The sequence below is a fragment of the Cryptomeria japonica genome, unplaced genomic scaffold (assembly GCF_030272615.1).
Source record: "Cryptomeria japonica unplaced genomic scaffold, Sugi_1.0 HiC_scaffold_1625, whole genome shotgun sequence".
In the NCBI taxonomy this organism is placed as follows: Eukaryota; Viridiplantae; Streptophyta; class Pinopsida; order Cupressales; family Cupressaceae; genus Cryptomeria; species Cryptomeria japonica.
In genome coordinates, this window is record NW_026729966.1 from 5,379 (window position 1) to 28,560 (window position 23,182).

General features: G+C 63.0%; 3 non-coding genes across 3 annotated transcripts; all 3 read left to right on the forward strand.

Moving 5' to 3' along the window:
* The first annotated feature begins 2,665 nt into the window (after positions 1-2,665).
* Positions 2,666-2,784, forward strand: LOC131873385 (5S ribosomal RNA). The gene has a single exon (XR_009371345.1). It is a non-coding gene; the product is annotated as a 5S ribosomal RNA (ribosomal RNA).
* Positions 2,785-10,590: 7,806 nt separating this feature from the next.
* LOC131873386 (5S ribosomal RNA) lies at positions 10,591-10,709 on the forward strand. Its single transcript, XR_009371346.1, has one exon. It is a non-coding gene; the product is annotated as a 5S ribosomal RNA (ribosomal RNA).
* Positions 10,710-18,515: 7,806 nt separating this feature from the next.
* LOC131873387 (5S ribosomal RNA) lies at positions 18,516-18,634 on the forward strand. Its single transcript, XR_009371347.1, has one exon. It is a non-coding gene; the product is annotated as a 5S ribosomal RNA (ribosomal RNA).
* The last annotated feature ends 4,548 nt before the right edge of the window (positions 18,635-23,182 follow it).

Genomic DNA, 23,182 nt, shown 5'->3' on the forward strand with positions numbered 1-23,182 from the left:
ACGGAACGCGCGTGCCATCTTGAGCCCGCCCTGGTGCGCAGCCCAGGTAAGGTGCCACCCTGGCAAAGGTGCGCACCCGGGCAATTAACCCTACTTCCGACTTCGTGCGCGCCAGGGTGGCAACCGGGCCTCGGAAGAGCCAATGCGAGAAACCCCACCAAACGCTCCGACAAAAAAAGAGGCGGCGCTCCAATAACCCCGCTTCGGAGCGCAGCCGGGGCAAACCAAGCCAAGGTGCCCACCCCGACGAAGGTGCACGCGAGGTGCGCACCCGGGGCAAACCGGGCTCCGACAACGTGCACGCAGCACCTTGGAGCACACTTCGAAGCACTCCCGGGTGCCCACCGGCGTTGCGCACCGTGGTGGGCAGCGAGGTGCGCACCTTTGATGCGCTGCCTTCACTAATTTCCAGAAAAAGGCAAAAAAAAATGAGATTTTAAAATTTCCGTTTTGAAAGATAGTGAAAAAAAAGGAACGCGGGTGCCATCTTGAGCCCGCCCTGGTGCGCAGCCCAGGCAAGGCATGCGCACCAAGGTGCCCACCCGAGGTGCACACCCGGGGCAAACCGGGCTCCGACTTCGTGCAGGCCGCACCTTGGAGCACACTTCGGAGCGCTCCTTGGTGCGCACCATGGTGCCCACCAGGGCGCACCCGAGGCAAACCGGGCTCCGACTTCGTGCACGCCGCACCTTGGAGCACACATCGGAGCGCTCCCAGGTTCGCACCAGCGTTGCGCACCTTTGATGCGCTGCCTTCACTAATTTCCAGAAAAGGCAAAAAAAAACGATATTTTAAAATTTCCGTTCTGAAAGATAGTGAAAAAAACGGAACGCGGGTGCCATCTTGAGCCCTTCCTGATGCGCAGCCCAGGCAAGTTGTGCGCACCAAGGTGCCCACCCTGGCGGAGGTGCGCGCCCGGGGCAAACCGGGCTCCGACTTCGTGCACTGCATGGTGCCCACCAAGGCGCGCAACCCAGCCAAGGTGCCCACCGCAGCGAAGGTGCACGCGAGGTGCGCACCCGAGGTGCACACCCGGGGCAAACCGGGCTCCGACTTCGTGCACGCCGCACCTTGGAGCACACTTCAGAGCGCTCCTTGGTACGCACCAGGGCGCGCAACCCAGCCAAGGTGCTCACCCCGGCGAAGGTGCACGCGAGGTGCGCACCCGGGGCAAACCGGGCTCGGACTTCGTGCACGCCGCACCTTGGAGCACACATCGGAGCGCTCCCGGGTTCGCACCAGCATTGCGCACCTTTGATGCGCTGCCTTCACTAATTTCCAGAAAAGGCAAAAAAAAGAAAAAAATGAGATTTTAAAATTTCCGTTTTGAAAGATAGTGAAAAAAACGGAACGCGGGTGCCATCTTGAGCCCGCCCTGGTGTGCAGCCCAGGCAAGTTGTGCGCACCAAGGCACCCACCCTGGCCAAGGTGGGTCACGGGGTGGGTCCTAGGGTGGGTAACGGGGTGGGTACTAAGGTGCGTGCCAAGGTGGGTCATAGGGTGGGTGCCAAGGTGGGCACCAGGGTGGGTGTGCACCAACCCTAGCCAGGGTAGGTCACGGGGTGGTTGTCGGGGTGGGCGTCAAGGAGCCAAGGTGGGTGGCAAGTAGCCAAGTTGCGTGCCAAGGTGGGTGTCGGGGTGGGTGCCAAGGATCCAAGGTGGGTGCCAAGGAACCAAGGTGGGTGTCTGGGTGGGTGCCGAGGTGGGAGCCAGGGTGGGTCCCAAGGTGAGTGCAAAGGTGGGTGCCAGGGTCAAGGTGAGTGCCAATGTGGGTTCCAAGGTGCCAGGGTCAGGGTGAGTGCCAATGTGGGTTCAAAGGTGCTAAGTTGGGTGCGAGGTTGGGTGCGAGGGTGGGTGGGTGCCAAGGTGTGCTAGGTGGAAGCCCGGGTGGGTCGGCATCCCATGGGTGTCGAGTTGGGTGCCTGATGGGTGCTTCTTGTCAAGTTTTAGTCGTCGGGACTCATTTCGAGCCTTAGAGGTCGTTTCTTGTCCGGTTGCCCTGTCTTCGACCTGGGAACCCAATTTTGGTCCTCGGGTCCCATTTTTTTTTGTCTCGCATCCCACTTTTGGCCTGTGGCCTTTTCGGGGTCGATTCTCGTTTTGGGCATCAGAGCATGTTTCTTCTCCTAAAACCCAATATTTGTTTATTAAGTCTCGGAACACATTTTTGTTCTCGTGGACCCATCATGGGTCTTGGAACGCATTTGTGGTCCTTGGGTCCCATTTTGCATCCCGAAACTTGTGTTTTGGTGCTTGATCCCTATTTTGGGTGCCCACCTTGCACCAAGTGCGCACCCGGGGCAAACCGAGCGCCTTGGTGCACCGGGGCAAGATCGAGCGTGCACCCGAGGCGCCCCGAACATGCACCAAGGTGCACTCGGCCCACATGTGAGCGCAGGTCGTTGCGCCCGAGGTGGTGTGTGGGCACCGCGTTGCAGACGGGACACTGCACGCACACGACGCCCCCTCCAGGTGCACGCACGTAGGCCGGGCCGGGTGCACACCCGACGCCCTAGCAAGGTGCGCGCACCCGGGCAGGGCTCACACTTGGCGAACGGGGCGCACTTCGCGAGGGAGGGTGTGCACCTCGACGGGGGTGGGTGGCCGGGGTGGATTCGCACGTGGGTCGCGGTTTGCTAAGTACACACTGCGACAAGCTCATAACGGGTGCGATCATACCAGCGTTAGTGCACCGGATCCCATCAGAACTCCGCAGTTAAGCGCGCTTGGGCCGGAGTAGTACTGGGATGGGTGACCTCCCGGGAAGTCCCGGTGTTGCACCCTTTTTTAGTTTTTCGCCGGGCGTCGCAATGCTATTTGAATAAACCTTTTGCCCGTTTGCGTTCTCGTCGGGGCCGGGCCGGGCCGGGTGTGCGCTGCCCGCACTACCGCGCGCGCGGGGGGCGACACCGAGCGCGCACCCGAGGCGCCCCGAGCACACAGGCCACGGTGCAACCCGGGCGTTGTGCGCGCACCCCGGTGCGCCCGAGGTGCTGCGCGCGCACCCAGGTGAAATCGGTGTGCACCTCGGCCAGTGCGCGCTCGGTCGAGTCGCGCACGTTGGCCAAGGTGCACGGTGATGTTTCTTACTCTAAGGTTCCGCACCAGACGCCCGGGACAGGTGAGCGAAGCTGGGCGGGGCCGGGTGCGCGGCCGGGGCAGGTGCACGCAGCTGGAGAGAGCTTTGGAGCACACTTCGGAGCGCACCAATGATGCGCTCCATTCAAAAGTTTCCTGAAAAGGCAAAAAAAGTTGAGATTATAGAATTTCCCACTTGAGAGATTGTAAAAAAAAAAAATTTAAAATGAAGGAAACGCGGGTGCCAAGGTGTGCGCAGCCCAGCCAAGGTGTGCGCACCAAGGCGCCCACCCTGGCGAAGGTGCACGCAAGGTGCGCACCCGAGGCAAACCGGACAATTAACCCAACTTTCGACTTCGCGCGCACCTTGGAGCGCACTTCGGAGCGCTCCTTGGTGCGCACCAATCTTGGGCACCTCGGAGTGCACCATGGCGCCCACCAAGGTGCGCACCCGGGGCAAACCGAGCTCCGACTTCGTGCGCACCTTGGAGCGCACGAAAGGTGCGCACCATGGCGCCCACCAAGGTGCGCAGCCCAGCCAAGGCGTGCGCATCAAGGTGCGCACCCTGGCGAAGGTGCGCACCCGGGGCAAACCGAGCTCCGACTTCGTGCGCACCTTGGAGCGCACAAAAGGTGCGCAACCCAGCCAAGGTGTGCGCACCCCGGTCAAACCGAGCTCCGAATCGTGCGCACCAGAGGTGCACGCCATCGTGCGCACCTTGGAGCACACTTCGGAGCCCTCCTTGGTGCGCGCCGATGTTGCGCACCTCGGAGCGCACCCGGGGAAAACAATGCAATTAACCCGACTTTCGACTTCGTGGGCACCTCGGAGCGCTCTCGGGTTCGCACCTCGGAGCACACCGAGGTGCGCACCTTTGATGCGCTGCCTTCACCAATTTCCAGAAAAGGCAAGAAAACATTGAGAAGGTGTGCGCACCGAGGTGCCCACCCTGGCGAAGGTGCACGCGAGGTGCGCACCCGGGGCAAACCGGGCTCCGACTTCGTGCACGCCGCACCTTGGAGCACACTTCGGAGCGCTCCTTGGTGCGCACCAGGGCGCGCAACCCAGCCGAGGTGCCCACCCCGGCGAAGGTGCACGCGAGGTGCGCACCCGGGGCAAACCGGGCTCCGACTTCGTGCACGCCATGGTGCCCACCGCGGCGAAGGTGCACGCGAGGTGCGCACCCGGGGCAAACCGGGCTCCGACTTCGTGCACGCCGCACCTTGGAGCACACTTCGGAGCGCTCCTTGGTGCGCACCATGGTGCCCACCAGGGCGCGCAACCCCGCCGAAGGTGCACGCGAGGTGCGCACCCGGGGCAAACCGGGCTCCGACTTCGTGCACGCCGCACCTTGGAGCACACTTCGGAGCGCTCCTTGGTGCGCACCATGGTGCCCACCAGGGCGCGCAACCCCGCCGAAGGTGCACGCGAGGTGCGCACCCGGGGCAAACCGGGCTCCGACTTCGTGCACGCCATGGTGCGCACCGCGGCGAAGGTGCGCACCCGGGGCAAACCGGGCTCCGACTTCGTGCACGCCGCACCTTGGAGCACACTTCGGAGCGCTCCTTGGTGCGCACCAGGGCGCGCAACCCAGCCGAGGTGCCCACCCCGGCGAAGGTGCACGCGAGGTGCGTACCCGGGGCAAACCGGGCTCCGACTTCGTGCACGCCGCACCTTGGAGCACACTTCGGAGCGCTCCTTGGTGCGCACCATGGTGCCCACCAGGCCGCGCAACCCAGCCAAGGTGTGCGCACCAAGGTGCACGCGAGGTGCGCACCCGGGGCAAACCGGGGTCCGACTTCGTGCACGCCGCACCTTGGAGCACACATCGGGGCGCTCCCGGGTTCGCACCGGCGTTGCGCACCGTGGTGGGCACCTCGGAGCACACCAAGGTGGGCAGCGAGGTGCGCACCTTTGATGCGATGCCTTCACTAATTTCCATAAAAGGCAAAAAAAAAACGAGATTTTAAAATTTCCGTTTTGAAAGATAGTGAGAAAAAGGGAATGCTGGTGCCATCTTGAGCCCGCCCTGGTGCGCAGCCCAGCCAAGGTGTGCGCACCAAGGTGCCCACCCTGGCGAAGGTGCGCGCCCGGGCAATTAACCCAACTTCCAACTTCGCGCGCGCCAGGGTGGGAGCGCACCCAACAACCGGGCCTGGGAAGAGCCAATGCGAGAAACCCCACCAAACGCTCTGACAAAAAAAGAGGGGGCGCTCCAGTAACCCCGCTTCGGAGCGCACCCTGGGCAAACCCAGCCAAGGTGCCCACCCCGGCCAAGGTGCAGGCGAGGTGCGCACCCGGGGCAAACCGGGCTCCGACAACGTGCACGCCGCACCTTGGAGCACACTTCGTAGCGCTCCCGGGTGCGCACCTCAGAGCACACCAAGGTGGGCAGCGAGGTGCGCACCTTTGATGCGCTGCCTTCACTAATTTCCAGAAAAGGCAAAAAAAAAAGGAGATTTTAAAATTTCCGTTTTGAAAGATAGTGAAAAAAACGGAACGCGCGTGCCATCTTGAGCCCGCCCTGGTGCGCAGCCCAGGTAAGGTGCCCACCCTGGCAAAGGTGCGCACCCGGGCAATTAACCCTACTTCCGACTTCGTGCGCGCCAGGGTGGCAACCGGGCCTCGGAAGAGCCAATGCGAGAAACCCCACCAAACGCTCCGACAAAAAAAGAGGCGGCGCTCCAATAACCCCGCTTCGGAGCGCAGCCGGGGCAAACCCAGCCAAGGTGCCCACCCCGACGAAGGTGCACGCGAGGTGCGCACCCGGGGCAAACCGGGCTCCGACAACGTGCACGCAGCACCTTGGAGCACACTTCGAAGCACTCCCGGGTGCCCACCGGCGTTGCGCACCGTGGTGGGCAGCGAGGTGCGCACCTTTGATGCGCTGCCTTCACTAATTTCCAGAAAAAGGCAAAAAAAAATGAGATTTTAAAATTTCCGTTTTGAAAGATAGTGAAAAAAAAGGAACGCGGGTGCCATCTTGAGCCCGCCCTGGTGCGCAGCCCAGGCAAGGCATGCGCACCAAGGTGCCCACCCGAGGTGCACACCCGGGGCAAACCGGGCTCCGACTTCGTGCAGGCCGCACCTTGGAGCACACTTCGGAGCGCTCCTTGGTGCGCACCATGGTGCCCACCAGGGCGCGCAACCCAGCCAAGGTCTGCACACTAAGGTGCCCACCCCGGCGAAGGTGCACGCGAGGTGCGCACCCGGGGCAAACCGGGCTCCGACTTCGTGCACGCCATGGTGCCCACCGCGGCGAAGGTGCACGCGAGGTGCGCACCCGGGGCAAACCGGGCTCCGACTTCGTGCACGCCGCACCTTGGAGCACACTTCGGAGCGCTCCTTGGTGCGCACCATGGTGCCCACCAGGGCGCGCAACCCAGCCAAGGTGTGCGCACCAAGGTGCACGCGAGGTGCGCACCCGGGGCAAACCGGGGTCCGACTTCGTGCACGCCGCACCTTGGAGCACACATCGGAGCGCTCCCAGGTTCGCACCAGCGTTGCGCACCTTTGATGCGCTGCCTTCACTAATTTCCAGAAAAGGCAAAAAAAAACGATATTTTAAAATTTCCGTTCTGAAAGATAGTGAAAAAAACGGAACGCGGGTGCCATCTTGAGCCCTTCCTGGTGCGCAGCCCAGGCAAGTTGTGCGCACCAAGGTGCCCACCCTGGCGGAGGTGCGCGCCCGGGGCAAACCGGGCTCCGACTTCGTGCACTGCATGGTGCCCACCAAGGCGCGCAACCCAGCCAAGGTGCCCACCGCAGCGAAGGTGCACGCGAGGTGCACACCCGGGGCAAACCGGGCTCCGACTTCGTGCACGCCGCACCTTGGAGCACACTTCAGAGCGCTCCTTGGTGCGCACCAGGGCGCGCAACCCAGCCGAGGTGCCCACCCCGGCGAAGGTGCACGCGAGGTGCGCACCCGGGGCAAACCGGGCTCCGACTTCGTGCACGCCATGGTGCCCACCGCGGCGAAGGTGCGCACCCGGGGCAAACCGGGCTCCGACTTCGTGCACGCCGCACCTTGGAGCACACTTCGGAGCGCTCCTTGGTGCGCACCATGGTGCCCACCAGGCCGCGCAACCCAGCCAAGGTGTGCGCACCAAGGTGCACGCGAGGTGCGCACCCGGGGCAAACCGGGGTCCGACTTCGTGCACGCCGCACCTTGGAGCACACATCGGGGCGCTCCCGGGTTCGCACCGGCGTTGCGCACCGTGGTGGGCACCTCGGAGCACACCAAGGTGGGCAGCGAGGTGCGCACCTTTGATGCGATGCCTTCACTAATTTCCATAAAAGGCAAAAAAAAAACGAGATTTTAAAATTTCCGTTTTGAAAGATAGTGAGAAAAAGGGAATGCTGGTGCCATCTTGAGCCCGCCCTGGTGCGCAGCCCAGCCAAGGTTTGCGCACCAAGGTGCCCACCCTGGCGAAGGTGCGCGCCCGGGCAATTAACCCAACTTCCAACTTCGCGCGCGCCAGGGTGGGAGCGCACCCAACAACCGGGCCTGGGAAGAGCCAATGCGAGAAACCCCACCAAACTCTCTGACAAAAAAAGAGGGGGCGCTCCAGTAACCCCGCTTCGGAGCGCACCCTGGGCAAACCCAGCCAAGGTGCCCACCCCGGCCAAGGTGCAGGCGAGGTGCGCACCCGGGGCAAACCGGGCTCCGACAACGTGCACGCCGCACCTTGGAGCACACTTCGTAGCGCTCCCGGGTGCGCACCTCAGAGCACACCAAGGTGGGCAGCGAGGTGCGCACCTTTGATGCGCTGCCTTCACTAATTTCCAGAAAAGGCAAAAAAAAAAGGAGATTTTAAAATTTCCGTTTTGAAAGATAGTGAAAAAAACGGAACGCGCGTGCCATCTTGAGCCCGCCCTGGTGCGCAGCCCAGGTAAGGTGCCACCCTGGCAAAGGTGCGCACCCGGGCAATTAACCCTACTTCCGACTTCGTGCGCGCCAGGGTGGCAACCGGGCCTCGGAAGAGCCAATGCGAGAAACCCCACCAAACGCTCCGACAAAAAAAGAGGCGGCGCTCCAATAACCCCGCTTCGGAGCGCAGCCGGGGCAAACCAAGCCAAGGTGCCCACCCCGACGAAGGTGCACGCGAGGTGCGCACCCGGGGCAAACCGGGCTCCGACAACGTGCACGCAGCACCTTGGAGCACACTTCGAAGCACTCCCGGGTGCCCACCGGCGTTGCGCACCGTGGTGGGCAGCGAGGTGCGCACCTTTGATGCGCTGCCTTCACTAATTTCCAGAAAAAGGCAAAAAAAAATGAGATTTTAAAATTTCCGTTTTGAAAGATAGTGAAAAAAAAGGAACGCGGGTGCCATCTTGAGCCCGCCCTGGTGCGCAGCCCAGGCAAGGCATGCGCACCAAGGTGCCCACCCGAGGTGCACACCCGGGGCAAACCGGGCTCCGACTTCGTGCAGGCCGCACCTTGGAGCACACTTCGGAGCGCTCCTTGGTGCGCACCATGGTGCCCACCAGGGCGCACCCGAGGCAAACCGGGCTCCGACTTCGTGCACGCCGCACCTTGGAGCACACATCGGAGCGCTCCCAGGTTCGCACCAGCGTTGCGCACCTTTGATGCGCTGCCTTCACTAATTTCCAGAAAAGGCAAAAAAAAACGATATTTTAAAATTTCCGTTCTGAAAGATAGTGAAAAAAACGGAACGCGGGTGCCATCTTGAGCCCTTCCTGATGCGCAGCCCAGGCAAGTTGTGCGCACCAAGGTGCCCACCCTGGCGGAGGTGCGCGCCCGGGGCAAACCGGGCTCCGACTTCGTGCACTGCATGGTGCCCACCAAGGCGCGCAACCCAGCCAAGGTGCCCACCGCAGCGAAGGTGCACGCGAGGTGCGCACCCGAGGTGCACACCCGGGGCAAACCGGGCTCCGACTTCGTGCACGCCGCACCTTGGAGCACACTTCAGAGCGCTCCTTGGTACGCACCAGGGCGCGCAACCCAGCCAAGGTGCTCACCCCGGCGAAGGTGCACGCGAGGTGCGCACCCGGGGCAAACCGGGCTCGGACTTCGTGCACGCCGCACCTTGGAGCACACATCGGAGCGCTCCCGGGTTCGCACCAGCATTGCGCACCTTTGATGCGCTGCCTTCACTAATTTCCAGAAAAGGCAAAAAAAAGAAAAAAATGAGATTTTAAAATTTCCGTTTTGAAAGATAGTGAAAAAAACGGAACGCGGGTGCCATCTTGAGCCCGCCCTGGTGTGCAGCCCAGGCAAGTTGTGCGCACCAAGGCACCCACCCTGGCCAAGGTGGGTCACGGGGTGGGTCCTAGGGTGGGTAACGGGGTGGGTACTAAGGTGCGTGCCAAGGTGGGTCATAGGGTGGGTGCCAAGGTGGGCACCAGGGTGGGTGTGCACCAACCCTAGCCAGGGTAGGTCACGGGGTGGTTGTCGGGGTGGGCGTCAAGGAGCCAAGGTGGGTGGCAAGTAGCCAAGTTGCGTGCCAAGGTGGGTGTCGGGGTGGGTGCCAAGGATCCAAGGTGGGTGCCAAGGAACCAAGGTGGGTGTCTGGGTGGGTGCCGAGGTGGGAGCCAGGGTGGGTCCCAAGGTGAGTGCAAAGGTGGGTGCCAGGGTCAAGGTGAGTGCCAATGTGGGTTCCAAGGTGCCAGGGTCAGGGTGAGTGCCAATGTGGGTTCAAAGGTGCTAAGTTGGGTGCGAGGTTGGGTGCGAGGGTGGGTGGGTGCCAAGGTGTGCTAGGTGGAAGCCCGGGTGGGTCGGCATCCCATGGGTGTCGAGTTGGGTGCCTGATGGGTGCTTCTTGTCAAGTTTTAGTCGTCGGGACTCATTTCGAGCCTTAGAGGTCGTTTCTTGTCCGGTTGCCCTGTCTTCGACCTGGGAACCCAATTTTGGTCCTCGGGTCCCATTTTTTTTTGTCTCGCATCCCACTTTTGGCCTGTGGCCTTTTCGGGGTCGATTCTCGTTTTGGGCATCAGAGCATGTTTCTTCTCCTAAAACCCAATATTTGTTTATTAAGTCTCGGAACACATTTTTGTTCTCGTGGACCCATCATGGGTCTTGGAACGCATTTGTGGTCCTTGGGTCCCATTTTGCATCCCGAAACTTGTGTTTTGGTGCTTGATCCCTATTTTGGGTGCCCACCTTGCACCAAGTGCGCACCCGGGGCAAACCGAGCGCCTTGGTGCACCGGGGCAAGATCGAGCGTGCACCCGAGGCGCCCCGAACATGCACCAAGGTGCACTCGGCCCACATGTGAGCGCAGGTCGTTGCGCCCGAGGTGGTGTGTGGGCACCGCGTTGCAGACGGGACACTGCACGCACACGACGCCCCCTCCAGGTGCACGCACGTAGGCCGGGCCGGGTGCACACCCGACGCCCTAGCAAGGTGCGCGCACCCGGGCAGGGCTCACACTTGGCGAACGGGGCGCACTTCGCGAGGGAGGGTGTGCACCTCGACGGGGGTGGGTGGCCGGGGTGGATTCGCACGTGGGTCGCGGTTTGCTAAGTACACACTGCGACAAGCTCATAACGGGTGCGATCATACCAGCGTTAGTGCACCGGATCCCATCAGAACTCCGCAGTTAAGCGCGCTTGGGCCGGAGTAGTACTGGGATGGGTGACCTCCCGGGAAGTCCCGGTGTTGCACCCTTTTTTAGTTTTTCGCCGGGCGTCGCAATGCTATTTGAATAAACCTTTTGCCCGTTTGCGTTCTCGTCGGGGCCGGGCCGGGCCGGGGTGCGCTGCCCGCACTACCGCGCGCGCGGGGGCGACACCGAGCGCGCACCCGAGGCGCCCCGAGCACACAGGCCACGGTGCAACCCGGGCGTTGTGCGCGCACCCCGGTGCGCCCGAGGTGCTGCGCGCGCACCCAGGTGAAATCGGTGTGCACCTCGGCCAGTGCGCGCTCGGTCGAGTCGCGCACGTTGGCCAAGGTGCACGGTGATGTTTCTTACTCTAAGGTTCCGCACCAGACGCCCGGGACAGGTGAGCGAAGCTGGGCGGGGCCGGGTGCGCGGCCGGGGCAGGTGCACGCAGCTGGAGAGAGCTTTGGAGCACACTTCGGAGCGCACCAATGATGCGCTCCATTCAAAAGTTTCCTGAAAAGGCAAAAAAAGTTGAGATTATAGAATTTCCCACTTGAGAGATTGTAAAAAAAAAAAATTTAAAATGAAGGAAACGCGGGTGCCAAGGTGTGCGCAGCCCAGCCAAGGTGTGCGCACCAAGGCGCCCACCCTGGCGAAGGTGCACGCAAGGTGCGCACCCGAGGCAAACCGGACAATTAACCCAACTTTCGACTTCGCGCGCACCTTGGAGCGCACTTCGGAGCGCTCCTTGGTGCGCACCAATCTTGGGCACCTCGGAGTGCACCATGGCGCCCACCAAGGTGCGCACCCGGGGCAAACCGAGCTCCGACTTCGTGCGCACCTTGGAGCGCACGAAAGGTGCGCACCATGGCGCCCACCAAGGTGCGCAGCCCAGCCAAGGCGTGCGCATCAAGGTGCGCACCCTGGCGAAGGTGCGCACCCGGGGCAAACCGAGCTCCGACTTCGTGCGCACCTTGGAGCGCACAAAAGGTGCGCAACCCAGCCAAGGTGTGCGCACCCCGGTCAAACCGAGCTCCGAATCGTGCGCACCAGAGGTGCACGCCATCGTGCGCACCTTGGAGCACACTTCGGAGCCCTCCTTGGTGCGCGCCGATGTTGCGCACCTCGGAGCGCACCCGGGGAAAACAATGCAATTAACCCGACTTTCGACTTCGTGGGCACCTCGGAGCGCTCTCGGGTTCGCACCTCGGAGCACACCGAGGTGCGCACCTTTGATGCGCTGCCTTCACCAATTTCCAGAAAAGGCAAGAAAACATTGAGAAGGTGTGCGCACCGAGGTGCCCACCCTGGCGAAGGTGCACGCGAGGTGCGCACCCGGGGCAAACCGGGCTCCGACTTCGTGCACGCCGCACCTTGGAGCACACTTCGGAGCGCTCCTTGGTGCGCACCAGGGCGCGCAACCCAGCCGAGGTGCCCACCCCGGCGAAGGTGCACGCGAGGTGCGCACCCGGGGCAAACCGGGCTCCGACTTCGTGCACGCCATGGTGCCCACCGCGGCGAAGGTGCACGCGAGGTGCGCACCCGGGGCAAACCGGGCTCCGACTTCGTGCACGCCGCACCTTGGAGCACACTTCGGAGCGCTCCTTGGTGCGCACCATGGTGCCCACCAGGGCGCGCAACCCCGCCGAAGGTGCACGCGAGGTGCGCACCCGGGGCAAACCGGGCTCCGACTTCGTGCACGCCGCACCTTGGAGCACACTTCGGAGCGCTCCTTGGTGCGCACCATGGTGCCCACCAGGGCGCGCAACCCCGCCGAAGGTGCACGCGAGGTGCGCACCCGGGGCAAACCGGGCTCCGACTTCGTGCACGCCATGGTGCGCACCGCGGCGAAGGTGCGCACCCGGGGCAAACCGGGCTCCGACTTCGTGCACGCCGCACCTTGGAGCACACTTCGGAGCGCTCCTTGGTGCGCACCAGGGCGCGCAACCCAGCCGAGGTGCCCACCCCGGCGAAGGTGCACGCGAGGTGCGTACCCGGGGCAAACCGGGCTCCGACTTCGTGCACGCCGCACCTTGGAGCACACTTCGGAGCGCTCCTTGGTGCGCACCATGGTGCCCACCAGGCCGCGCAACCCAGCCAAGGTGTGCGCACCAAGGTGCACGCGAGGTGCGCACCCGGGGCAAACCGGGGTCCGACTTCGTGCACGCCGCACCTTGGAGCACACATCGGGGCGCTCCCGGGTTCGCACCGGCGTTGCGCACCGTGGTGGGCACCTCGGAGCACACCAAGGTGGGCAGCGAGGTGCGCACCTTTGATGCGATGCCTTCACTAATTTCCATAAAAGGCAAAAAAAAAACGAGATTTTAAAATTTCCGTTTTGAAAGATAGTGAGAAAAAGGGAATGCTGGTGCCATCTTGAGCCCGCCCTGGTGCGCAGCCCAGCCAAGGTGTGCGCACCAAGGTGCCCACCCTGGCGAAGGTGCGCGCCCGGGCAATTAACCCAACTTCCAACTTCGCGCGCGCGCCAGGGTGGGAGCGCACCCAACAACCGGGCCTGGGAAGAGCCAATGCGAGAAACCCCACCAAACGCTCTGACAAAAAAAGAGGGGGCGCTCCAGTAACCCCGCTTCGGAGCGCACCCTGGGCAAACCCAGCCAAGGTGCCCACCCCGGCCAAGGTGCAGGCGAGGTGCGCACCCGGGGCAAACCGGGCTCCGACAACGTGCACGCCGCACCTTGGAGCACACTTCGTAGCGCTCCCGGGTGCGCACCTCAGAGCACACCAAGGTGGGCAGCGAGGTGCGCACCTTTGATGCGCTGCCTTCACTAATTTCCAGAAAAGGCAAAAAAAAAAGGAGATTTTAAAATTTCCGTTTTGAAAGATAGTGAAAAAAACGGAACGCGCGTGCCATCTTGAGCCCGCCCTGGTGCGCAGCCCAGGTAAGGTGCCCACCCTGGCAAAGGTGCGCACCCGGGCAATTAACCCTACTTCCGACTTCGTGCGCGCCAGGGTGGCAACCGGGCCTCGGAAGAGCCAATGCGAGAAACCCCACCAAACGCTCCGACAAAAAAAGAGGCGGCGCTCCAATAACCCCGCTTCGGAGCGCAGCCGGGGCAAACCCAGCCAAGGTGCCCACCCCGACGAAGGTGCACGCGAGGTGCGCACCCGGGGCAAACCGGGCTCCGACAACGTGCACGCAGCACCTTGGAGCACACTTCGAAGCACTCCCGGGTGCCCACCGGCGTTGCGCACCGTGGTGGGCAGCGAGGTGCGCACCTTTGATGCGCTGCCTTCACTAATTTCCAGAAAAAGGCAAAAAAAAATGAGATTTTAAAATTTCCGTTTTGAAAGATAGTGAAAAAAAAGGAACGCGGGTGCCATCTTGAGCCCGCCCTGGTGCGCAGCCCAGGCAAGGCATGCGCACCAAGGTGCCCACCCGAGGTGCACACCCGGGGCAAACCGGGCTCCGACTTCGTGCAGGCCGCACCTTGGAGCACACTTCGGAGCGCTCCTTGGTGCGCACCATGGTGCCCACCAGGGCGCGCAACCCAGCCAAGGTCTGCACACTAAGGTGCCCACCCCGGCGAAGGTGCACGCGAGGTGCGCACCCGGGGCAAACCGGGCTCCGACTTCGTGCACGCCATGGTGCCCACCGCGGCGAAGGTGCACGCGAGGTGCGCACCCGGGGCAAACCGGGCTCCGACTTCGTGCACGCCGCACCTTGGAGCACACTTCGGAGCGCTCCTTGGTGCGCACCATGGTGCCCACCAGGGCGCGCAACCCAGCCAAGGTGTGCGCACCAAGGTGCACGCGAGGTGCGCACCCGGGGCAAACCGGGGTCCGACTTCGTGCACGCCGCACCTTGGAGCACACATCGGAGCGCTCCCAGGTTCGCACCAGCGTTGCGCACCTTTGATGCGCTGCCTTCACTAATTTCCAGAAAAGGCAAAAAAAAACGATATTTTAAAATTTCCGTTCTGAAAGATAGTGAAAAAAACGGAACGCGGGTGCCATCTTGAGCCCTTCCTGGTGCGCAGCCCAGGCAAGTTGTGCGCACCAAGGTGCCCACCCTGGCGGAGGTGCGCGCCCGGGGCAAACCGGGCTCCGACTTCGTGCACTGCATGGTGCCCACCAAGGCGCGCAACCCAGCCAAGGTGCCCACCGCAGCGAAGGTGCACGCGAGGTGCACACCCGGGGCAAACCGGGCTCCGACTTCGTGCACGCCGCACCTTGGAGCACACTTCAGAGCGCTCCTTGGTGCGCACCAGGGCGCGCAACCCAGCCGAGGTGCCCACCCCGGCGAAGGTGCACGCGAGGTGCGCACCCGGGGCAAACCGGGCTCCGACTTCGTGCACGCCATGGTGCCCACCGCGGCGAAGGTGCGCACCCGGGGCAAACCGGGCTCCGACTTCGTGCACGCCGCACCTTGGAGCACACTTCGGAGCGCTCCTTGGTGCGCACCATGGTGCCCACCAGGCCGCGCAACCCAGCCAAGGTGTGCGCACCAAGGTGCACGCGAGGTGCGCACCCGGGGCAAACCGGGGTCCGACTTCGTGCACGCCGCACCTTGGAGCACACATCGGGGCGCTCCCGGGTTCGCACCGGCGTTGCGCACCGTGGTGGGCACCTCGGAGCACACCAAGGTGGGCAGCGAGGTGCGCACCTTTGATGCGATGCCTTCACTAATTTCCATAAAAGGCAAAAAAAAAACGAGATTTTAAAATTTCCGTTTTGAAAGATAGTGAGAAAAAGGGAATGCTGGTGCCATCTTGAGCCCGCCCTGGTGCGCAGCCCAGCCAAGGTTTGCGCACCAAGGTGCCCACCCTGGCGAAGGTGCGCGCCCGGGCAATTAACCCAACTTCCAACTTCGCGCGCGCCAGGGTGGGAGCGCACCCAACAACCGGGCCTGGGAAGAGCCAATGCGAGAAACCCCACCAAACTCTCTGACAAAAAAAGAGGGGGCGCTCCAGTAACCCCGCTTCGGAGCGCACCCTGGGCAAACCCAGCCAAGGTGCCCACCCCGGCCAAGGTGCAGGCGAGGTGCGCACCCGGGGCAAACCGGGCTCCGACAACGTGCACGCCGCACCTTGGAGCACACTTCGTAGCGCTCCCGGGTGCGCACCTCAGAGCACACCAAGGTGGGCAGCGAGGTGCGCACCTTTGATGCGCTGCCTTCACTAATTTCCAGAAAAGGCAAAAAAAAAAGGAGATTTTAAAATTTCCGTTTTGAAAGATAGTGAAAAAAACGGAACGCGCGTGCCATCTTGAGCCCGCCCTGGTGCGCAGCCCAGGTAAGGTGCCACCCTGGCAAAGGTGCGCACCCGGGCAATTAACCCTACTTCCGACTTCGTGCGCGCCAGGGTGGCAACCGGGCCTCGGAAGAGCCAATGCGAGAAACCCCACCAAACGCTCCGACAAAAAAAGAGGCGGCGCTCCAATAACCCCGCTTCGGAGCGCAGCCGGGGCAAACCAAGCCAAGGTGCCCACCCCGACGAAGGTGCACGCGAGGTGCGCACCCGGGGCAAACCGGGCTCCGACAACGTGCACGCAGCACCTTGGAGCACACTTCGAAGCACTCCCGGGTGCCCACCGGCGTTGCGCACCGTGGTGGGCAGCGAGGTGCGCACCTTTGATGCGCTGCCTTCACTAATTTCCAGAAAAAGGCAAAAAAAAATGAGATTTTAAAATTTCCGTTTTGAAAGATAGTGAAAAAAAAGGAACGCGGGTGCCATCTTGAGCCCGCCCTGGTGCGCAGCCCAGGCAAGGCATGCGCACCAAGGTGCCCACCCGAGGTGCACACCCGGGGCAAACCGGGCTCCGACTTCGTGCAGGCCGCACCTTGGAGCACACTTCGGAGCGCTCCTTGGTGCGCACCATGGTGCCCACCAGGGCGCACCCGAGGCAAACCGGGCTCCGACTTCGTGCACGCCGCACCTTGGAGCACACATCGGAGCGCTCCCAGGTTCGCACCAGCGTTGCGCACCTTTGATGCGCTGCCTTCACTAATTTCCAGAAAAGGCAAAAAAAAACGATATTTTAAAATTTCCGTTCTGAAAGATAGTGAAAAAAACGGAACGCGGGTGCCATCTTGAGCCCTTCCTGATGCGCAGCCCAGGCAAGTTGTGCGCACCAAGGTGCCCACCCTGGCGGAGGTGCGCGCCCGGGGCAAACCGGGCTCCGACTTCGTGCACTGCATGGTGCCCACCAAGGCGCGCAACCCAGCCAAGGTGCCCACCGCAGCGAAGGTGCACGCGAGGTGCGCACCCGAGGTGCACACCCGGGGCAAACCGGGCTCCGACTTCGTGCACGCCGCACCTTGGAGCACACTTCAGAGCGCTCCTTGGTACGCACCAGGGCGCGCAACCCAGCCAAGGTGCTCACCCCGGCGAAGGTGCACGCGAGGTGCGCACCCGGGGCAAACCGGGCTCGGACTTCGTGCACGCCGCACCTTGGAGCACACATCGGAGCGCTCCCGGGTTCGCACCAGCATTGCGCACCTTTGATGCGCTGCCTTCACTAATTTCCAGAAAAGGCAAAAAAAAGAAAAAAATGAGATTTTAAAATTTCCGTTTTGAAAGATAGTGAAAAAAACGGAACGCGGGTGCCATCTTGAGCCCGCCCTGGTGTGCAGCCCAGGCAAGTTGTGCGCACCAAGGCACCCACCCTGGCCAAGGTGGGTCACGGGGTGGGTCCTAGGGTGGGTAACGGGGTGGGTACTAAGGTGCGTGCCAAGGTGGGTCATAGGGTGGGTGCCAAGGTGGGCACCAGGGTGGGTGTGCACCAACCCTAGCCAGGGTAGGTCACGGGGTGGTTGTCGGGGTGGGCGTCAAGGAGCCAAGGTGGGTGGCAAGTAGCCAAGTTGCGTGCCAAGGTGGGTGTCGGGGTGGGTGCCAAGGATCCAAGGTGGGTGCCAAGGAACCAAGGTGGGTGTCTGGGTGGGTGCCGAGGTGGGAGCCAGGGTGGGTCCCAAGGTGAGTGCAAAGGTGGGTGCCAGGGTCAAGGTGAGTGCCAATGTGGGTTCCAAGGTGCCAGGGTCAGGGTGAGTGCCAATGTGGGTTCAAAGGTGCTAAGTTGGGTGCGAGGTTGGGTGCGAGGGTGGGTGGGTGCCAAGGTGTGCTAGGTGGAAGCCCGGGTGGGTCGGCATCCCATGGGTGTCGAGTTGGGTGCCTGATGGGTGCTTCTTGTCAAGTTTTAGTCGTCGGGACTCATTTCGAGCCTTAGAGGTCGTTTCTTGTCCGGTTGCCCTGTCTTCGACCTGGGAACCCAATTTTGGTCCTCGGGTCCCATTTTTTTTTGTCTCGCATCCCACTTTTGGCCTGTGGCCTTTTCGGGGTCGATTCTCGTTTTGGGCATCAGAGCATGTTTCTTCTCCTAAAACCCAATATTTGTTTATTAAGTCTCGGAACACATTTTTGTTCTCGTGGACCCATCATGGGTCTTGGAACGCATTTGTGGTCCTTGGGTCCCATTTTGCATCCCGAAACTTGTGTTTTGGTGCTTGATCCCTATTTTGGGTGCCCACCTTGCACCAAGTGCGCACCCGGGGCAAACCGAGCGCCTTGGTGCACCGGGGCAAGATCGAGCGTGCACCCGAGGCGCCCCGAACATGCACCAAGGTGCACTCGGCCCACATGTGAGCGCAGGTCGTTGCGCCCGAGGTGGTGTGTGGGCACCGCGTTGCAGACGGGACACTGCACGCACACGACGCCCCCTCCAGGTGCACGCACGTAGGCCGGGCCGGGTGCACACCCGACGCCCTAGCAAGGTGCGCGCACCCGGGCAGGGCTCACACTTGGCGAACGGGGCGCACTTCGCGAGGGAGGGTGTGCACCTCGACGGGGGTGGGTGGCCGGGGTGGATTCGCACGTGGGTCGCGGTTTGCTAAGTACACACTGCGACAAGCTCATAACGGGTGCGATCATACCAGCGTTAGTGCACCGGATCCCATCAGAACTCCGCAGTTAAGCGCGCTTGGGCCGGAGTAGTACTGGGATGGGTGACCTCCCGGGAAGTCCCGGTGTTGCACCCTTTTTTAGTTTTTCGCCGGGCGTCGCAATGCTATTTGAATAAACCTTTTGCCCGTTTGCGTTCTCGTCGGGGCCGGGCCGGGCCGGGGTGCGCTGCCCGCACTACCGCGCGCGCGGGGGCGACACCGAGCGCGCACCCGAGGCGCCCCGAGCACACAGGCCACGGTGCAACCCGGGCGTTGTGCGCGCACCCCGGTGCGCCCGAGGTGCTGCGCGCGCACCCAGGTGAAATCGGTGTGCACCTCGGCCAGTGCGCGCTCGGTCGAGTCGCGCACGTTGGCCAAGGTGCACGGTGATGTTTCTTACTCTAAGGTTCCGCACCAGACGCCCGGGACAGGTGAGCGAAGCTGGGCGGGGCCGGGTGCGCGGCCGGGGCAGGTGCACGCAGCTGGAGAGAGCTTTGGAGCACACTTCGGAGCGCACCAATGATGCGCTCCATTCAAAAGTTTCCTGAAAAGGCAAAAAAAGTTGAGATTATAGAATTTCCCACTTGAGAGATTGTAAAAAAAAAAAATTTAAAATGAAGGAAACGCGGGTGCCAAGGTGTGCGCAGCCCAGCCAAGGTGTGCGCACCAAGGCGCCCACCCTGGCGAAGGTGCACGCAAGGTGCGCACCCGAGGCAAACCGGACAATTAACCCAACTTTCGACTTCGCGCGCACCTTGGAGCGCACTTCGGAGCGCTCCTTGGTGCGCACCAATCTTGGGCACCTCGGAGTGCACCATGGCGCCCACCAAGGTGCGCACCCGGGGCAAACCGAGCTCCGACTTCGTGCGCACCTTGGAGCGCACGAAAGGTGCGCACCATGGCGCCCACCAAGGTGCGCAGCCCAGCCAAGGCGTGCGCATCAAGGTGCGCACCCTGGCGAAGGTGCGCACCCGGGGCAAACCGAGCTCCGACTTCGTGCGCACCTTGGAGCGCACAAAAGGTGCGCAACCCAGCCAAGGTGTGCGCACCCCGGTCAAACCGAGCTCCGAATCGTGCGCACCAGAGGTGCACGCCATCGTGCGCACCTTGGAGCACACTTCGGAGCCCTCCTTGGTGCGCGCCGATGTTGCGCACCTCGGAGCGCACCCGGGGAAAACAATGCAATTAACCCGACTTTCGACTTCGTGGGCACCTCGGAGCGCTCTCGGGTTCGCACCTCGGAGCACACCGAGGTGCGCACCTTTGATGCGCTGCCTTCACCAATTTCCAGAAAAGGCAAGAAAACATTGAGAAGGTGTGCGCACCGAGGTGCCCACCCTGGCGAAGGTGCACGCGAGGTGCGCACCCGGGGCAAACCGGGCTCCGACTTCGTGCACGCCGCACCTTGGAGCACACTTCGGAGCGCTCCTTGGTGCGCACCAGGGCGCGCAACCCAGCCGAGGTGCCCACCCCGGCGAAGGTGCACGCGAGGTGCGCACCCGGGGCAAACCGGGCTCCGACTTCGTGCACGCCATGGTGCCCACCGCGGCGAAGGTGCACGCGAGGTGCGCACCCGGGGCAAACCGGGCTCCGACTTCGTGCACGCCGCACCTTGGAGCACACTTCGGAGCGCTCCTTGGTGCGCACCATGGTGCCCACCAGGGCGCGCAACCCCGCCGAAGGTGCACGCGAGGTGCGCACCCGGGGCAAACCGGGCTCCGACTTCGTGCACGCCGCACCTTGGAGCACACTTCGGAGCGCTCCTTGGTGCGCACCATGGTGCCCACCAGGGCGCGCAACCCCGCCGAAGGTGCACGCGAGGTGCGCACCCGGGGCAAACCGGGCTCCGACTTCGTGCACGCCATGGTGCGCACCGCGGCGAAGGTGCGCACCCGGGGCAAACCGGGCTCCGACTTCGTGCACGCCGCACCTTGGAGCACACTTCGGAGCGCTCCTTGGTGCGCACCAGGGCGCGCAACCCAGCCGAGGTGCCCACCCCGGCGAAGGTGCACGCGAGGTGCGTACCCGGGGCAAACCGGGCTCCGACTTCGTGCACGCCGCACCTTGGAGCACACTTCGGAGCGCTCCTTGGTGCGCACCATGGTGCCCACCAGGCCGCGCAACCCAGCCAAGGTGTGCGCACCAAGGTGCACGCGAGGTGCGCACCCGGGGCAAACCGGGGTCCGACTTCGTGCACGCCGCACCTTGGAGCACACATCGGGGCGCTCCCGGGTTCGCACCGGCGTTGCGCACCGTGGTGGGCACCTCGGAGCACACCAAGGTGGGCAGCGAGGTGCGCACCTTTGATGCGATGCCTTCACTAATTTCCATAAAAGGCAAAAAAAAAACGAGATTTTAAAATTTCCGTTTTGAAAGATAGTGAGAAAAAGGGAATGCTGGTGCCATCTTGAGCCCGCCCTGGTGCGCAGCCCAGCCAAGGTGTGCGCACCAAGGTGCCCACCCTGGCGAAGGTGCGCGCCCGGGCAATTAACCCAACTTCCAACTTCGCGCGCGCCAGGGTGGGAGCGCACCCAACAACCGGGCCTGGGAAGAGCCAATGCGAGAAACCCCACCAAACGCTCTGACAAAAAAAGAGGGGGCGCTCCAGTAACCCCGCTTCGGAGCGCACCCTGGGCAAACCCAGCCAAGGTGCCCACCCCGGCCAAGGTGCAGGCGAGGTGCGCACCCGGGGCAAACCGGGCTCCGACAACGTGCACGCCGCACCTTGGAGCACACTTCGTAGCGCTCCCGGGTGCGCACCTCAGAGCACACCAAGGTGGGCAGCGAGGTGCGCACCTTTGATGCGCTGCCTTCACTAATTTCCAGAAAAGGCAAAAAAAAAAGGAGATTTTAAAATTTCCGTTTTGAAAGATAGTGAAAAAAACGGAACGCGCGTGCCATCTTGAGCCCGCCCTGGTGCGCAGCCCAGGTAAGGTGCCCACCCTGGCAAAGGTGCGCACCCGGGCAATTAACCCTACTTCCGACTTCGTGCGCGCCAGGGTGGCAACCGGGCCTCGGAAGAGCCAATGCGAGAAACCCCACCAAACGCTCCGACAAAAAAAGAGGCGGCGCTCCAATAACCCCGCTTCGGAGCGCAGCCGGGGCAAACCCAGCCAAGGTGCCCACCCCGACGAAGGTGCACGCGAGGTGCGCACCCGGGGCAAACCGGGCTCCGACAACGTGCACGCAGCACCTTGGAGCACACTTCGAAGCACTCCCGGGTGCCCACCGGCGTTGCGCACCGTGGTGGGCAGCGAGGTGCGCACCTTTGATGCGCTGCCTTCACTAATTTCCAGAAAAAGGCAAAAAAAAATGAGATTTTAAAATTTCCGTTTTGAAAGATAGTGAAAAAAAAGGAACGCGGGTGCCATCTTGAGCCCGCCCTGGTGCGCAGCCCAGGCAAGGCATGCGCACCAAGGTGCCCACCCGAGGTGCACACCCGGGGCAAACCGGGCTCCGACTTCGTGCAGGCCGCACCTTGGAGCACACTTCGGAGCGCTCCTTGGTGCGCACCATGGTGCCCACCAGGGCGCGCAACCCAGCCAAGGTCTGCACACTAAGGTGCCCACCCCGGCGAAGGTGCACGCGAGGTGCGCACCCGGGGCAAACCGGGCTCCGACTTCGTGCACGCCATGGTGCCCACCGCGGCGAAGGTGCACGCGAGGTGCGCACCCGGGGCAAACCGGGCTCCGACTTCGTGCACGCCGCACCTTGGAGCACACTTCGGAGCGCTCCTTGGTGCGCACCATGGTGCCCACCAGGGCGCGCAACCCAGCCAAGGTGTGCGCACCAAGGTGCACGCGAGGTGCGCACCCGGGGCAAACCGGGGTCCGACTTCGTGCACGCCGCACCTTGGAGCACACATCGGAGCGCTCCCAGGTTCGCACCAGCGTTGCGCACCTTTGATGCGCTGCCTTCACTAATTTCCAGAAAAGGCAAAAAAAAACGATATTTTAAAATTTCCGTTCTGAAAGATAGTGAAAAAAACGGAACGCGGGTGCCATCTTGAGCCCTTCCTGGTGCGCAGCCCAGGCAAGTTGTGCGCACCAAGGTGCCCACCCTGGCGGAGGTGCGCGCCCGGGGCAAACCGGGCTCCGACTTCGTGCACTGCATGGTGCCCACCAAGGCGCGCAACCCAGCCAAGGTGCCCACCGCAGCGAAGGTGCACGCGAGGTGCACACCCGGGGCAAACCGGGCTCCGACTTCGTGCACGCCGCACCTTGGAGCACACTTCAGAGCGCTCCTTGGTGCGCACCAGGGCGCGCAACCCAGCCGAGGTGCCCACCCCGGCGAAGGTGCACGCGAGGTGCGCACCCGGGGCAAACCGGGCTCCGACTTCGTGCACGCCATGGTGCCCACCGCGGCGAAGGTGCGCACCCGGGGCAAACCGGGCTCCGACTTCGTGCACGCCGCACCTTGGAGCACACTTCGGAGCGCTCCTTGGTGCGCACCATGGTGCCCACCAGGCCGCGCAACCCAGCCAAGGTGTGCGCACCAAGGTGCACGCGAGGTGCGCACCCGGGGCAAACCGGGGTCCGACTTCGTGCACGCCGCACCTTGGAGCACACATCGGGGCGCTCCCGGGTTCGCACCGGCGTTGCGCACCGTGGTGGGCACCTCGGAGCACACCAAGGTGGGCAGCGA